Source organism: Acomys minous (assembly GCF_964271855.1).
Source record: "Acomys minous genome assembly, chromosome: 9".
Taxonomy (NCBI): domain Eukaryota; kingdom Metazoa; phylum Chordata; class Mammalia; order Rodentia; family Muridae; genus Acomys; species Acomys minous.
In genome coordinates, this window is record NC_140490.1 from 66062666 (window position 1) to 66079211 (window position 16546).

The 16546-nt window shown below is 39.8% G+C and overlaps 1 long non-coding RNA gene across 2 annotated transcripts; it reads right to left on the reverse strand.

The window, feature by feature from the left end:
- Positions 1-6168: 6168 nt before the first annotated feature.
- On the reverse strand, positions 6169-14578 carry LOC311604617. 2 transcript variants are annotated; one of them, XR_014781580.1, is made up of 4 exons: positions 14525-14578; positions 12439-12536; positions 7568-7600; positions 6169-6299 (listed from the first exon to the last, which is right to left on the reverse strand). It is a non-coding gene; the product is annotated as an uncharacterized lncRNA (long non-coding RNA). The 2 variants fall into 2 exon arrangements; XR_014781581.1 differs by having other exon boundaries at positions 12439-12579; positions 14525-14571.
- Positions 14579-16546: the final 1968 nt, after the last annotated feature.

A 16546-nucleotide genomic window follows, 5' to 3' on the forward strand; every position in this document is an offset into this window, starting at 1 on the left:
GGGCTAACAAATGATAAAATGAACATAGCTAATTTAAACACGGTCTGAGCTCTCTTACCCCGACTCCCCTCTCTCTGGGGTACCCCTCCCCCTTTCCTTCTCGCCCATGCTCATTTAATAAACTTCATATATTCTAACAATTGTTGTCTTGGTTTCTTATTCTCTTACCATCATATTCTTAAATTAAACATTAAATTGGTGCTGAAACCTGAGATACAAAATCCAAAGGGCCAAATTACTTTTGCTGCTCTCCTGCTTCCTGTTGCCACGGGCTGGGACCTCAGACTAAGCAAGCCACACTTGCTCAGAGCCACCTGGGAAGAAGCCTTCTAGAGCAGTTTGTCAAGACTGCCTCAGAGACCGTGATTCTAAGCTGGGGTGATTTGCTCTGCTACACCCCGACACACCCCCTCACTCCCTCAGCCACATCACCCCCCAACCCCACCCACCCCTCGCCCAATGGCGCTGTTCAAGACAGACCATCTATTATTGGTAAACAAATGCCCACCGCAAAGTGTGACGAATTTTGGGTCCCTCTGGTGCCAGTGACTTTGGGCTGGCTGTGCTCTGCCGGCTGTGCACAGTACATATTTGATTCCTTCAGCCACCATGCCTAGAGCATCCTGATCATGGCACAACCCTGCCGCTCCCATGCTCCATGACCCTAACCTCTAGCTCTGGGATTTTGGGTGTGTCTCGGGGAATCCTCCAGTTTTGGGTTACTCCTGCCACATGGGCCGCACAGAGCTGAGTCGAGCCTGGGAGGGGTCAGCAGAAAACCCACAGCGGCCTTCTCCTCTGCTTCTGCCATCCTGGTGCTTCCCTGGCAGAGGAGGCACTGCTCAGCCTGGTCACTGCAGCCTGCTGTACAACCATGCATGCCCCTGTGCTGGCAGCTGTAGCAGCTGGGCATCATGACAGCCTGATACCGTTTCCAAATCTGCCTTCCACTGGTTGCACCGCACCATTCTTAAGGCCAATCACATGGCTAGCCACCATCTTTAAGGGCAGCCATGTGAAGGCCTCCCGCTTCCTGCTCTGCCCTGGCTTCTCCCCCTTGCTAGCTAGGTAAATTATGGGCTGAGAGAGTCAAATACACCTGGCTCTCAACTAAAAATAAAAATTGTCTCTGATTTCTTTTTCTGCCCTCAAAGCAAACAAACAAACAAACAAACACCAAACCAAACCAACCCCCCCCCAAAAAAAAACTAAGGGGGGTTGGGTAGGTTTTTGTTTGCTCTCATAGGCTACAGATGCTAATTTTCATTGGGAATTGCTTATAAGTTATTGTTGGTCTTATTCAAAGAGAAAACAGGTTGGATGCAGGGATGTTTCTCTTTTCTTTTATCTTTCTTTCATAGCTATGGAAATAGGGTTAAAAGAAAGAAGCAGGGATATAGAAATATTTAGGGATGGTAGGACAAAAGGTAGATTATTGAATCTACTCCTCATCTTAAGGCCTTATTTGTTACTAATAAATAAGATTATTTTTAATTCATTGGTATAAAATTTGGTATATTGATACAAAATAAGTTTAATTTTGATACATTGGTATAGAATTCAAATTTAAGATTATTCTCCACACACATTATATATATATATATATATATATATATATATATATATATATATATATATATATTTCTACCCTAATATGAGGTATTGAATCCATACAACCCAATTATAATACAAAGCTTATTTCCAATATCTTGAAAGTGCTATTGCAAGCTGCTTATTATAATTAGATAATACAAACTAATTGTTGGTTGATCAAATCATGGTCATGTCAACTACCAGTTGATTTTTATCACAAGAATATACATCCTAGGTGTAGCAGATAGATATGATCCTATAAATAGATAAGGAAAAATAGTTAGATAAGGCCTTCAATGCCTCAGAGACCTACAGAATATGGCATTTAAAGATGCTTTTAATATTTCAAAGATTCTGTGACCACAAGACTGGTTAACTCTTGGCAACACCCAGCCTACCTCAAGAAGATGAGGAGCACCAAAGATTATGGAGATGGCTTCAAATGTGGCAAACCAGACACCGGGCAAAACATCCTTGTTTCTGCAACAGACAGAATTCTGACTAAACAGGGATAAGCTTGGATACAGACAGAGTTGATGGCCAAACTCTGTCAAGACAGGGTAAGCAAGTCCTCAATAGCTCCTGCCTTACAAATAAGTCTGTCCAGTATATTGGACCAGAAGGCTGAAGATGATGCTCCAATATTATAGAGTTTTGGATGACTGTTCAGGCAACAAATGGTCTCTGTCATTTTTTTTTCTCATTTTGGAAGCTGCTAACCTGCACTTCTGGTTCACTCAAGTAATTAAGTTTTGTTCCTTCTTAAATCTCAGATGAGGTTGAAGACCAGATAGTTTAGTCTTATAATTAACCTTAGTTGTTTAGGGGTTAAGATGTTTTTAGGTCTAGATGGATGTTTTAAGTTGACAGAGAGAAGATATGATAGATACTGATTCTCATTCAGAATTTTAGAATCCCCAAGATAGGAAAGATGTTTTTTTACAAGGTTGCCAAATACAATTAGCCAAAATACCATGAATGTAACATTCATATAATCCCTGATTGTTTATGTGCAATTATAAATATATATGCCAAAACATAAAATCTTTAGAAAAATAAAAAATTAATATTCTAATCTAAAAATAAATAAATAAACATGGTCTGATAGAGGAGAGAAAAAAAAATCACTTGCTGCTACCCTCCTTAAAATGTATCATGATGCTCAAGGGCCAGCTAGTCTTTTGTAAACACTAGCTAACAAAGCCACCATGTCTCAAGCATGAAGGAAGGCTACAGATGACCAAATAGACCGATGACTGAGGACAGAAGACACTGAAGTTGTCCTGTGACTTACATTGATAGTCCTCAAAAGTGTGCACTCACACACAAGCTCACAGTGCAACCCCAACACACACACGATTTTAAAAAGAAGCACATACATTATTTTTAATTTATTTATTATTTTAAAATTTATTTTCTTAAAGCTTAATTTAGCTGGAAATCCAAACTATACTATTTTTCCATATTTTAAATAAACGTCATAAAAATGGTAGTCATTCATTCCATGAAAATCAGTTGATATGTTGACCAGCTTAATTTAGTTATTATACATCGTGTACTTATATACAAATATCACATTGTACTATATAAATAAATAGAGTTGTGTGTAAATTTAAGAAAGGTGCATTAGCCAAGGTTACTTAAAGGAACAAAATTGACACAGTGGCTATGTTAAAAGAGGGCTTACTAGACTGACTAATATGAGGTTGTCCAAGTACAATTATGGCTGTCTTACAACAGAAAGGCCAAGAATCTGGTAGTTGCTTATTCTATTAGATTGGCTGTCTTGGCAGCCCAAATCTGGTCCTGGAGACCCTGAGGATTCCTGGAGAGCTGCTGGTGTTTCTGCAGAGTGTTAGAGTTGGAAGAATTGGGAGTTACTACAGGCCACAGCCACAGGAGACACAGACTTCCCAGGGAATGAGGGCGAGCAAGCAAAGAGCAGTTTCCTTCTTCTCTGTCTTCTCATTTGGGTTGCCGCCAGAAGGTGTGGCCCAGATTTCGGGTGTGTCTTCTTTCTTCAAGTCGTCTAAGAAAATCTCTCACAGAAATGTCTATCATGTTGGTTGCTGGATAGATGCAGTCAAGGTGACAACCAGGATTTGCCTTCGCAGATGTCAAGTGGCAGGAAGTGGAAGTTGTCCGTCTACAAATTTCCTTCTCTTCATACTTCAGCAAATTTCTTAGTTTTTTCAAATGTATAGCTACAAAGGCAGGAGATATCTCTCGCTATCTATCTATCTATCTATCTATCTGTCTATCTATCTATCTATCTATCTATCTATCTATCTATCTATCTATGTATCTATCTATGTAGATATATTGCTTTGTTCCTGTAGCTTAGGTGCCATGTGGGTAAGTTCTTGTCAAGGGCAGAGAGGCCTGAGTCCTTGGCCTGCCTTCCTATTTTCACTGTGGTAGAGCTTTCATCTTAGATTCATTTCATTCCAGCCAGTGTGTCATGGAGAAATAAACCCCCACCTTATTAAAATCTTGCATTGGAGATCTCAGCTGTAGCAACTTAGCCTGTTCATTAAACAATATAGCCTCTCTTGACAGGTATAACACTAAAAGTAAAATTGCATTTTTAAAAGTTTTTATAGCTTTTCTTTTTCTTACGGGGAAAATATTAGAACCTATAAATTCCAAGTACCTGCACGTCTATCCTGCTGGGGAATCGTTTTTAGAAAGACACTTACTCCCAGCCATGCTGGTATTGTGTGGAGAGCAATGCCCGTCCAAGCTATCAGTGCTGTCTTTGCACGCCACCCCGCCTCCTGCTCTTCAGTACAACTCTCTTCCCACTAATAGTCATGCTTCCAAAGCCTAACACCTCACCAGTAAGAAACTATCACCAAACAGTCCACATGAACTCTTTTTTTTTTTAATTTTTATTTAGTTTTTAAAAAAATTTAGTCGCTTTACATCCCAATTGTAGCCCCCTCCCTCTTTTACTCCTGGCCCCACCCTCCCTTCTTCCTCCCTCCACTCCCCCTTAGGAACTGGCCCCAGCCTATCAAGTATCATCAGGGCTTTCTGCATCCTCTTTCTCTGTGGCATGGTAAGGCAGCGGCCAGGGGGAAGTGATCAATGTGTTGGCAACAGAGTCCACAGCAGGGACAGCCCCTGCTCCACTTCTTTGGTGACCCATATGGAGACTGAGCTGCCTAAAGGCTACACATCTGAATGGGAGGCCTGTGTCATTTCCCACGCATGGTCCTTGTTTGGGGCATCCGTCTCTCCCATGCCCTTTGGTCCTAGATTTGTTGGCTCTGTTGGTCTTGTGGAGCTTCTGTCCCCTACAAGAGTCTTTCTTTCTTTCTTTCTTTCTTTCTTTCTTTCTTTCTTTCTTTTAATTTTTTATTAATTTATTCTTGTTATATCTCAATGATTATCCCATCCCTTGTATCCTCCCATTCTTCCCTCCCTCCCATTTTCCCCTTATTCCCCTCCTCTATGACTGTTCCTGACGGGGACCTCCTCCCCCTGTATATGCTCATAAGGTATCAAGTCTCTTCTTGGTAACCTGCTATATTTCCTCTGAGTGCCACCAGGTCTCCACCTCCAGGGGACATGGTCAAATATGAGTCACCAGAATACGTGTGAAAGTCATACCCCACTCTCCACTCAACTGTGGAGTCTTCCTTGGACTCTGCTGAAAGTTTGGCTGGGAGACTCAGCTTCTGCTTTGGTCCCCTGGTGGGTGGAGTCTTTCAGAGGACAACTATATTATGGCTCCCACCCTGTTCTCTCTCTTCAATGGCTTCCAGCACCTATTCTATTTGTCCTTCAGAATGAGAATTAAGCATCTTCCCTAGGGTCCTCATTGTTACTTAGCTTCTTTAGTTCTGTGGATTGTAATATGGTTATTATATATTATATATTGTATTATATAGCTAATATCTGCTTACAAGTGAGTATATACCACTACATGAACTCTTAGTCTACTGTAAACTTCATAGTTGCTCATCATAATGTCTGTATTTAATAGGATGAAAAGGAACCCAGAATATCTCAGTGGATAAAAGCATCTGTTCAGTCTCTGGACCAACAATAAAAGAAGATAACAGACTGCTGACAGTTATACTATGACCGCCACATATGCACCTTAGCAAGCTCTCTTGACAAAAATAAATAAGTAATCTCAATAAGACTTAGGTTATTTGAATAGTAGTGCCATTATTTTGCATTGGAACGCCAGCTTTTTTTTCTTTTTAGGAAAACTTATAGATGTCCTAAAACAAGATTTGTTAAATCCTCAAGCCTAAATAATTTTTCTCTGTAGCTCTTTTACTGTTAGTTAGCTAGCACTCTGTCTGCCAAGCTAAGTGATTTGTGTGATTGTAATACTATATGCTTACACTATTACACCATAAAGCATGGTTAGAATTTGGGTAATTTCTAGCAATGTAGAATTTACTCTTGTGTCCAAGAGGATGTTTTAAGTATAGCAGTTCTAAAGAATATATAGCTCAATGAGAAAACAAAACTATTTTTTCCTTCAAAGAACCTGTTTTATAAGTTTAGAGACTTAGAGTCATAAGGGACACTTTGTATTGACAGAACTCACTTTTCCCAAATGTTCCTCTAGGCAGGGTGAACTGTGATTTTGTCACCAGATTTCTGGCTTGACCTTTTTTTCTTGCTTTCTTTGTCATTTTTCTCAACCATGATCCTGCAATCACATACCTTCAAAGAGGGAAGAACTGTAGAAAAATGATGTTCCTCGTATTACACCCAAGCACCTAAAAATACTGCTAATGAAAACAAAACATGCAAATCAAACACACACACACACACACACACACACACACACACACACACACACACACCTAACAACCTGGAGCTGCTGGAAGTTTGAGTTGGGAATTAAGTATCTGCTACTCTTCTAGAAGACCAGTGTTCAGTCCCAAGCATCCAAGCAGGAGTTGGGCAACTCATAATCACTTGTTACCCCAGTTCTGGGGGATCTAATGTTCTTATCTGGTATCCAAAGTCACATGTGACGTACACACATACACAGACAGACATACAGGTACACATAAATAAAAGTGACTCTTAAAGCTATCCTTCAACCATATTCTTTTTTTCTGGAACACTGTATTAAGGGATACATTTTATAACCTTGAGGAAATGAAGATCAATCAAATGAGAAGAGCATCCAAGCATTACAACACTTAAAGATAAGTGGGCTTCCAGCATATGTTTGTGTAGCTTCAATCTATAATAAAGGGCAGCCATTTCCTTGTTGTTGCTTCCTGTGTATTCTTTCATTGGACTTTAAATAGCGTCCCCCACCATGTCAGTCCTTATCATGGTGTTCATTAAATAAAATGATTAAGGATTTGTATTCTGTGTCTGCCTCAATGGATCACTGGTTGTATGAATGAAAATTGTCAATCTGCTTTGGACTTGTTTAAATGAAAATGGTTGACCAGATGTCTCATCTCACTCTTAAAGCCTATTGACTTGTAATATGTAATTTTATTTATGTATATTATAAAGTCTAGATAGGCTAATTACATAGTTTGTGCCTGGACTGCTCATGCCAACAGATGAAAGACTTGCTGTACTGTATCTGAATTTGATATGTAATATTCCTATATATTTACCCATGGTTTATACTATATAAAAATTTAAATTCATGATATTTTTCTCAATGCATTCATATACCTATGCTTAAGACCTGGAGAGGAATTAAAAGTCTACTCCTGGAATTGGTGAAATAGCTAAATTGATTAAGTACTTGGCCTTACATACACAACAACCTAAGTTTAATTCTCAGAATCCACATAAGGAACCAGTCAGTGTGGCATACACATAATCCCAGTGCCCAGGAAAAAGAGGCAAGTGGTTCTTATGGAGCAAGTGGGCTCCCTAGGCATCTTATCCAGCCTTCTAGGTGATGTCTAGATCAGTGAGAGATCCTGCCTCAATAAACAAACAAAACAAATATGCTGATGATGGATGGTACCTGAGAATTACACCTGAAGTCATCTTTTGCTCTCTGCAGGCATGCACACATAAACATGTACACACACACATACACACATACACACACAGAGTGAGGGAGGGAGAGAAAGGGAGGGAGAGAAAGGGAAGGAGGGAGGGAGGGAGCGAGAGAGAGAGAGAGAGAGAGAGAGAGAGAGAGAGAGAGAGAGAGAGATTAGTAAAGACTCATCTAAAGCAACTAGATTTTTAAAAAATAAACAGAATCAGAAATGTATCCCAAAGCAACAAGCATTGATTTTAACAACAGTTTTATTTGTCATTTCCATCTCTCTCATTGACAGATGATTCTCATAAAATAGCTTCCACACAGAATTTAGAATCTGGACAATTCATAATCATTCAGTTATCTCCAAGAACTATCAAAACCATCAATGATAAGCGTTAAGCGCTTTATTTGTCATCACAGCGGGTATGTATATAGCACATTTTTAATTGGGTCAAGGAAGAGATCTTTTAGCAATGATGAGAAAAATATTGTATACACACACAGAACAAAGTACTTTGGAAGATCTTAAAGGTAACTTGTTTTTTCTTGAAACAGTACAGATTGAGTCAGGTGGATGGGGAAGGATACATCTTAGTCCTGAGAATTAACTTGGGGAAAGACAGGAAGAAAATGCAATGACTAGGATTTGTTTTATATATGCTGTCTTTTAAATAAAAGCTAAGTGAATGAAGTGTAGTAATGTTTTAAATTATCTAGACTCCATCTCAAGATTGAAACATTTAAAATGAACCCACAAGTCTTTGAGAGCATGTGGTTGTAGCTGTATAAATTTTTCCTTGTGGCACAATATGGGTCACAAGAACTAATAATCTTTCATTTCTAAAATAGAAATATACTGATGCATAAATATATTGCTACTACTAAAGCAGTCTGCAGGGTATCATTTTTCTCATAATAGGAAATGGCAGAAGTAAGAGATGATATTTTCCCAGTATAAAATGGAATGGAATGATCTTCTGCGACTATAATGCATAGTCTCTGGTTCAGGAAGCATAACAATTTACATATTTTAATTCAGAGGTTAGTGACCCCTGTCAAAGCAACAGCTTGGACCAGGTCAGCAAGGAGAAATAGAGCAAAGAGAAATAATTGAAAAGGCAGTTCCCAACAAAATGAAATTTGTCTCGTTGTCACTTAAGGCTGTCTTCTTGTCTTTCTGTGGGAGCAAGGTCAGCTTAAGAATGAAGGGAGAGTAGAGCATGGTGGATCGCTAAGGACCAAAGGATAATTTTTCTTTAATAACAGTGGCAATTGCAATATATATTTATGAGGAGGAGAGGAAAAGAATGCATCTAACTCCCCAGTTAAGAACCAGCAGGTGACCTTTGAGGACAGCTTGCAGGCATATTCAGACAGATCTAAAGTTTGCCTTCAAAGACAAACAGGTTACCTAGACGATGAAGTAGTTAATGAAATAATTTAGTGTGACATACTGATATCGATGGCTAGCAGGTAGAAAAGGATTTGTGACACAATTGAGGAGTCTCTCTCTTGAATCAGTTCTCCCAACTCTTTTCTCTGGGGTCTGAAATAAGGCTGGCACAAGCAATGGCTCCTGTTTTATTTCTTCTCCTGAGTCTATTCCAAAGCAGATGCCAATGTGCAGTTCAATACTGGTAGCTAAAGGAAAAATATCACTGGAATATATTCCAGAGAGAATTAAGTATGAGATGATTGCTTGGGTATGTTTTCAAGGGGTTTTAATCTTTTGAATGCCATGTGTTTTCACTTAGAGTATACATTAGTACTAAAGCCTGGGGCAATAGGAAAGCTGGAAGTTAGGCCTGCTGAATGTTGGTCTGAGATAGAGGAACCGATAGGACAGCGCCAACTATTATCATGGCATAAACACAGCAGCCAAACTTCAGCAGCAAGGATAAACATTGTCACAGAATCTGAGACTATTTAAAAAGCCTTTCCTTGAGAAAATGATGATAAGTATTTCCTGTTCATGAAATAATGTCATCTTTTACAGGAGAAAGAATGAAAAAAAAAAAAACAAGAAAATCAGCTCTATTCGATGGTTAAAAATTTAATTTCTGCCCTAACACATTTCTGGGGGAATCGACTTTTCATGCCAGTCATTCTTAGCTGCTGGGATGTCACATCCAAGTTTGCAGAAAGGCATATAGGGAAAACAAAGTGTCTTCAAATGACTTATTCTCCTAAGTTTGTGACTATGGTGACTTCATAAATCACCAGGTGGACTGGATAGGTCTGGGTGTGATGTGTTCTTCAAAGTGCACGGACTTACGTTTTAATCGGGAGTGTAGCAATGTGACAAGTGACAGAACCTTTAAGATTTGAAGTGAGAAAATTGATTGGTATCAGTTACAGGCCTCAGTTCTAATGGTCTTTAGTGTCAGTCACTTGACACTAAAGTTTCTGGCAGACTGTAGTCATGGGATACTCAGCTCTTGACAATGCCCCCTGGCGCTGTATTACTTTTGTTGTTATCGTTGTTATTATTACTATGAAATGTATTCACTTTACATCCCAGTCATAGCCTCCTCCCTCCTCTCCTTCCAGTCCCACCTTCCCTCCCCTATGTCTCTTTGACTATTCCTCAGAAAAGGGGAGCCCCCTTACCCACCTTCCCCAGCTCATCAAATCGCCTCTGGACTCAGTTCATCCTCCTCCCCTTGTCTTAAAACCCTCACAGCTCTTGCAGCTACCAGGCCTAATGAGTTTGTCTCTGGCTCTTTGCAACCTCTATCCATCTTCAGCCCCAGTTCTCCATCCACTCGAAGTCCACTGCTCACCGCTGGTTTTGCGCTGGCTGCTCTCTCAAATGATTCAGCGGCTTCTTCCTTTAGCTGTCAAGCTGCTGGCCACCTTGCTGCTGCTTCTGTCCCCAGGCTGCCATTGCTGGTCGCCTGTGGTTTCTGAGTCTTTCTTCATGTTAGCAGCTCAGCCTACACTGCTAAACTTAGGCCAAAAAAAAAAAAATCATGTGAAAGAAAACATTTTAAAATAATAGATTTTATTAATTCTTTGGGAATTAATTATATGAATATATTCATCCCTCTCTAGTTCTTCCCAAATTCCAACCTCAAGTAGATACACCTACCCTACTTTGAATTCTCTTGCTTTTTTTTTCTTAGTGAGTCTGATCTGTATTGCACTGCTTGTGGGTGTTGGGCCAGTTCTGGACTGTGGTTTTTACTTACTATGGGTCACAGCCATAAAAAACAAACTAACAAACAAACATACAAAACCAAACCCTCTCTGTCTCTCTGTCTCTCTCTGACTCTTTCTGTCCTCTCTCTGTATTTCTGTCTTTCTCTCTGTCTTTGTCTCTCTGTCTTTGTCTCTCTGTCTTTGTCTCTCTCTCTCTCTCTCTGTCTGTCTTTCTCTCTCTCTCTCTCTCTCTCTCTCTCTCTCTCTCTCTCTCTCATGAATGTTGTCACAGTTGCTGTGAGCTTATATACACAACTTCTCTGTTATGCTTGAGAAACAAATTTTTCTTTGTAGCCACCTTCCATTTCTGCTCTTATATTTTCAGTCTTTCTTCACAAAGATGTCTGAGGCCTAAGGGGAGGAGCATGATATGTGCATCCTGCTTAGAACTGAGGATGCCCTGTATCTCATACTCAGTATATTGGCCAGTTAAATGTCTATGTGTTAATTGCCATCTACTGATATTAACATCTACTGATTTATATGTAAGGCAATAAGACTAGGAGTCATTTTAATACTCTGTCCAATTAGCAGAATAATAATATTAGGTTCTTCCCTAGGGCTTATGACCAATTCAGTCACATGTCCTGTGCCCTGTTAAGAGTACTAGGTACAGGTGCCATCTTAGAAGCAGGCCTTAGATCTCATCAAAAAGTAATTCCTTATTTTCATAACAGTCATACCATGATGGAAACAGTGGGCATCTATTGTCAGGTCAGTCATTATTGTAGTGTAGGGTTCATGACTGGAAGAGATTGAAGGTTAATTTTCTCCTTCAGTGCTGTGCATAGCATGATAATGCTAGCCAGGAGGGATGGCATTTCCAGGTAAGGGTCAGTTTAGTTTAAGATGCATTTGGGTCAAATGTTGCAGCAAACACAGGAGGAGTCTTGCAATTGGATCACCTTACTCCAAGCCCGAGGAGGGTTGTTTGGACACAGTACACTTCACATTCACAGAGGATTGTGTCCATGTCAATCACCTTCTGGCCCAGAGGTTGCTACATCATCTAGTATTATGATAGCAAGAGGCCCAGTTCAAGCTGCTTCAAAGTTCGGCCTGAGAACACGAATTCAGCAGGGCAATCAGCTGAGAACTTTATGCAGTTTCTCTTGAGTCATCTGTATTAGTCACTTTTCCTCAGGTATGATAAAATATCAAGATAAAAACCAGCTTAAGGAAGAAAGAATCTATCTTGACTTAGAGTTCTAAAGAGATAGGAAGTCAGTCATGACTGGGAAGGCACGGCAGCATAGTGACAGAGTGAACCAAAAGTGGCAGGGCTATGAACTCTCAATGCACACTTCTAGTGACTGCTTTCTCCAGCAAGCCTCCATAATCTTCTTAAAGAGTACTAGCAACTGGGGACAGTGTTTGTACATGTGAACCAATGGGGGATATTTCTTATTCAAATCACCACAACATCCACTTAGGGTCTAAATTGGGTAGTGTTGGCACAGGAATAGTTTAGGTGACTGTTTTATTGGCAGTCCCTTTGTTAAGGCAGCCAGGGCAGCAAGCTGCTAATTAGGAAATTAATTGCTCTTCCAGCCCACAATAGCTTTACTTATATACAAGAAAACCAGCTTTAGAATGAATGGGTATATTAATCACTTGGAGAAATAATTATTTACAGTAATACTTACCGAATAGCTTTTAACAATGCTTAACACTTAGCCATGGGCAGGTAGGTCCTCTTTATCTGTCTCAGTGGGAGGCATTGCTGTTGTATGACAAGATTTTCCTGGGAGATGCAACATAAGTCTACTCGATACAGAGAGAAATTCCTTCACAGACAAAAGTACAGATACCACCAAAGTCCAACTGATGAACCAATGAATGTTATTGGGGTTACTTAAAGAAATGTGGGTAAGGTGTTCTTTACATAGGAAAAAAAATGACTCGATGATGTCACCTGGAACACACTGCATGGCCTATAGGCTAGGCAGCTCAACATTTTGGAGAGTGCCCTTTACAGAGGCTCAGTTGTCTAAACCTCTTCCAGGCAGCTCTGTGGGTTTCTCCTTCTTCTGGGCAGCTGGCCTTGGCTTGGAGTCTTTTTGCAGCTTGACACTTTGGAGCGGACTCTTAGAAGTCTTTATTATCTACTTCTGTGAGGGAGGGGGCTAGTGAATCTGCTCAGTTTCTGGGATTTCCTGAAGCTATTTTGAGGTTTTTCCTTATGTCTTAAACTGCTTCTTTGTAGGATGGACTGTTTCAGTCTTGGAAGAAACTATGACACAACACTTTTTCTCTTCTGCTCCTTTTAACTTTTATTTGGCAGTGTAGCCTTTCATTCTGAAATACAAATGCTTTTGCTGTGATACCTGATGCTGCCAAGTCCACAGCAGAACCAAGCCCAATCCTAGTTCTCAGCACTATGACACAGAACCTTCAGAACTCTGCAAACAACAAAACTCTTTCCTTTATAAAGTTAGCATCCTTCAGGTGTTTAAATATAATAATCCAAAAATAGTTCAGAAACAAAATCAAACTATTAATGTACTAGTTCCTCGTACAATTGAAGAAGTCAGTTAATAACTTGAAATTTAAGACTTTTCACTTAGAAACATTACATTAAACATACTACAATGCACAGACCCAAAGAGGATAAACAGCAAGGAGGGCCCAAGGGAGGATGCCTATATTTCACTCAGAAGGGGAAATGGAATAGACAGAGGTAGTGGTTGAAGAGAGGGAACAAGGTCCGAGAGGGGGCGCAGAGAGCTATAAGGATGGGGAGAGCAGGGATGGGAGGACAGAAGACCTGTAGAGTAAGAGAAACTGTGAACAGGGGCATCTCTAAGACCAGCTGGAGACCAAAGGCAGGGGTAGGCTGCTGGGAGCATATGAGAGGGATTCTAGCAGAGACTCCTAGGAGCAGGGGCATTGATACTGAAGAGGACACCCTCAAACTAGACAAGTCTCCTACTAGAGGGAGGGGAACACCAACGCACCTACAAAATCTTTTGCATAGCTTCATATGAAACTAGTACATATACGCTCTGTTTTACAGTGTAAACTGTTTCAAATTTAGTTTTTTTTAAAATTTTCATTATTATTTATATAATATTTATTATATTTTTTAACATTTTAAAAAATGTTATTGGTTCTTTCTGAATTATACCTCATGCAACCTAACCTTGTCTCCTCATCCATTATTATCTGTCCTCTGGCCATCCAACTTCTCCCCCAAAGAAAACAAAGTAAAGTTAAAAAATATCTCATCATGGAAGTTGTGGTATGTCACACAGTACACCCTTTTGCCTAAAAGTCTTCACTTAGAAATGACCATTGCAATGTGCCATTGATTAATTGGCATATTACCTGATGCATAGTTTCTGGATCTTATAAATCTAATTGCTCAAAAATTTTTGGACAAAGCTTCAAATGCCTACACGTATCTCTTTGGTTCATTTATATTTTTGAAATTAAGATATAATTACATTGTTTTCCTGTTTCCTTTCCTCATCTAACCCTTCCTGTTCACCTTTTTGCCCTCATTTAAACTCAGGCTTCTTTTTTTTTTTTTTAATTGCTTTTGAACCCCACATTGGTTATCTGATGATAAATGGTGAGCCTTGAAATCATAAACATACAAGTAACAGCCTGAATGTATATATTTATGAGTGGGGAGACATGCATGTTCTTAACAGGAGGCATGAGTGCTGCTCCAGGAATTGTTAGAAATTTATGTCCCCTCGTGACACCTGTCCTCCTCCTGCATCTCACCCTTTGAAAAACTGCTTGATGTCATGAGCAGGTCATGCAGCTTCTGGTGAGAAGTTCCAAAAGAGTGATTGTGGGAAGATTCTAGAACATACGTTTTGATACGGAGCCTGTCCATGGAAACGAAAGGACCACACAGCACTTGCAGAATAATATTATATTTTATGCAGAGAAGGAAGACTCCTCTGGTCTGGAGGCTCGCCAAAGACTATAAAGCATTTTTGCAGGTTATTTAACCCTAAAGGTATACTGACTCTCAAAAAAATATCCATGGAGTAATAAAGTGGAAACTGTTAGTATTCTAAGATGTCACACATAGGAGCGATGCTGTTGGGAAAGCAGCACTGTCTGAAGTCTCCTAAGGCGAAGCTGCTGGCTCCAAGAAGAGAAGGCACTCTCTGATCCTGGGCATCCTGAGAGCAGCCTGCAGCCGAGAGTAGTTGCTATTAACAGCCTTTGCATACAGACTCCAGGCTGCTTCTGCAAGAGGATGAGATCATGATAGCAAGGCTGCTCTTTCCATAGGAAATATGGCAGTAAAGGCTAATGAGCTAATTCGTAAGCTAGACACGTACTAAATCACCAAGCTCCATCAATCATGACCTCTTTATTGTTTTTCAATATTGAGACAGTCTTTCTAAGCTTCTTAGAGTGAACTGGAACTCACTCTATACCCAGGGCTATTTTTAAACTGGTAATCCTCCTGCCTCAGCTTCCAAAATAGCTAGAATTATAGGCCAATACCATCAGGACTAGTTGGAAGTAATCTCTCTCAATCTCTTTCTCTCTCTCTCTCTCTCTCTCTCTCTCTCTCTCTCTCTCTCTCTCTCTCTCTCTTTCTCTCTGTGTGTGTGTGTGTGTGTGTGTATGTGTGTGTGTGTTGGTGTACACATACACATTTATATCTATGTGCATGGACATGAAGGTCAGAGGTCAGCCTTGTATGTCATTATGTCATACTTCAGCAAACATCTATCTTTTATTGAGAGAGGAGCTCTTGACTCTTTCTTACCTATTAAGCTGCTGCTGCCTGGCCAGCAAGCCTTTGGACTGCCCTTGGACTATACTATACCTGGCATAGGTTCTGGGGCTCAAGTCCTCAAACTTGTTAGAGAACATGTCACTGACTGAGTTATCACCTCAATTCTAAAACATATTTTCATGAAAGATATTTTTGCCCACAGCATTTCATTATAATATAGTCCAAATGTACAAACTACAGACACAATCTCTTCTATAAAACTTCTGTGGAAAGACAGTGGAGAAGATAGTGCTAGCAAAAAGAGCCATCTCTTCAAGGGCTGACCATAGCCAATCAGAAGGCACAATTCCCAGAGCATACATTGGTTCAGGAGAGATCCAGCCTACTCTGGCCTCATCTTTACAAGAAAGGATTTTATGGCTATGTTGTTGGCACTAAGCCCAGCTCAGCCTCTACCGCTTCTCAATAAAAATAGACAAAAACAACCAAACAGCCAAAACAAAAAAAAACAAAAAACAAAACAAAACAAAACAAAACAAAAAAACAAAAAACACCAAAAAACAAAAAACAAAAAAGAAAAAGAAAAAAACGAAAACAGGAAAAGGGGTGAACTTTCTACAGCAATGAAAAGTAGACTGTCAAAAATGTATCTGACAAAAACTGGAGTAGAGAGTCAGCAAAGGCCAGCAACATGGCGATGGAGTAGGTGCAACACAGTGTCAGTAAGTAAGGTGGGAGTTTTTTGTTCACACAGATGCACAGGGACCTATGGGTCAGCTCTTTCTTGCTCTACTGTTCTATTTTCTTCTTTCTTTCTTTCTCTCTTTCTTTTTTCTTTCTTTCTTCTTTTTGTTCTTTTCCTTTCCTTTCTTTCTCTATTGACCAATAAAACACATTAGCAGGCCACATGCTTCTCAGAAATGCCTTGGTCAACAGTTTAGATGCAACACAGCTGTAATCTAAATCAAAGCTAGCCATATCTCACCAAATTTTTGTCTGTGTCTAAAAGAAAAAAATACATATGTATATATTTAAAACTCAGC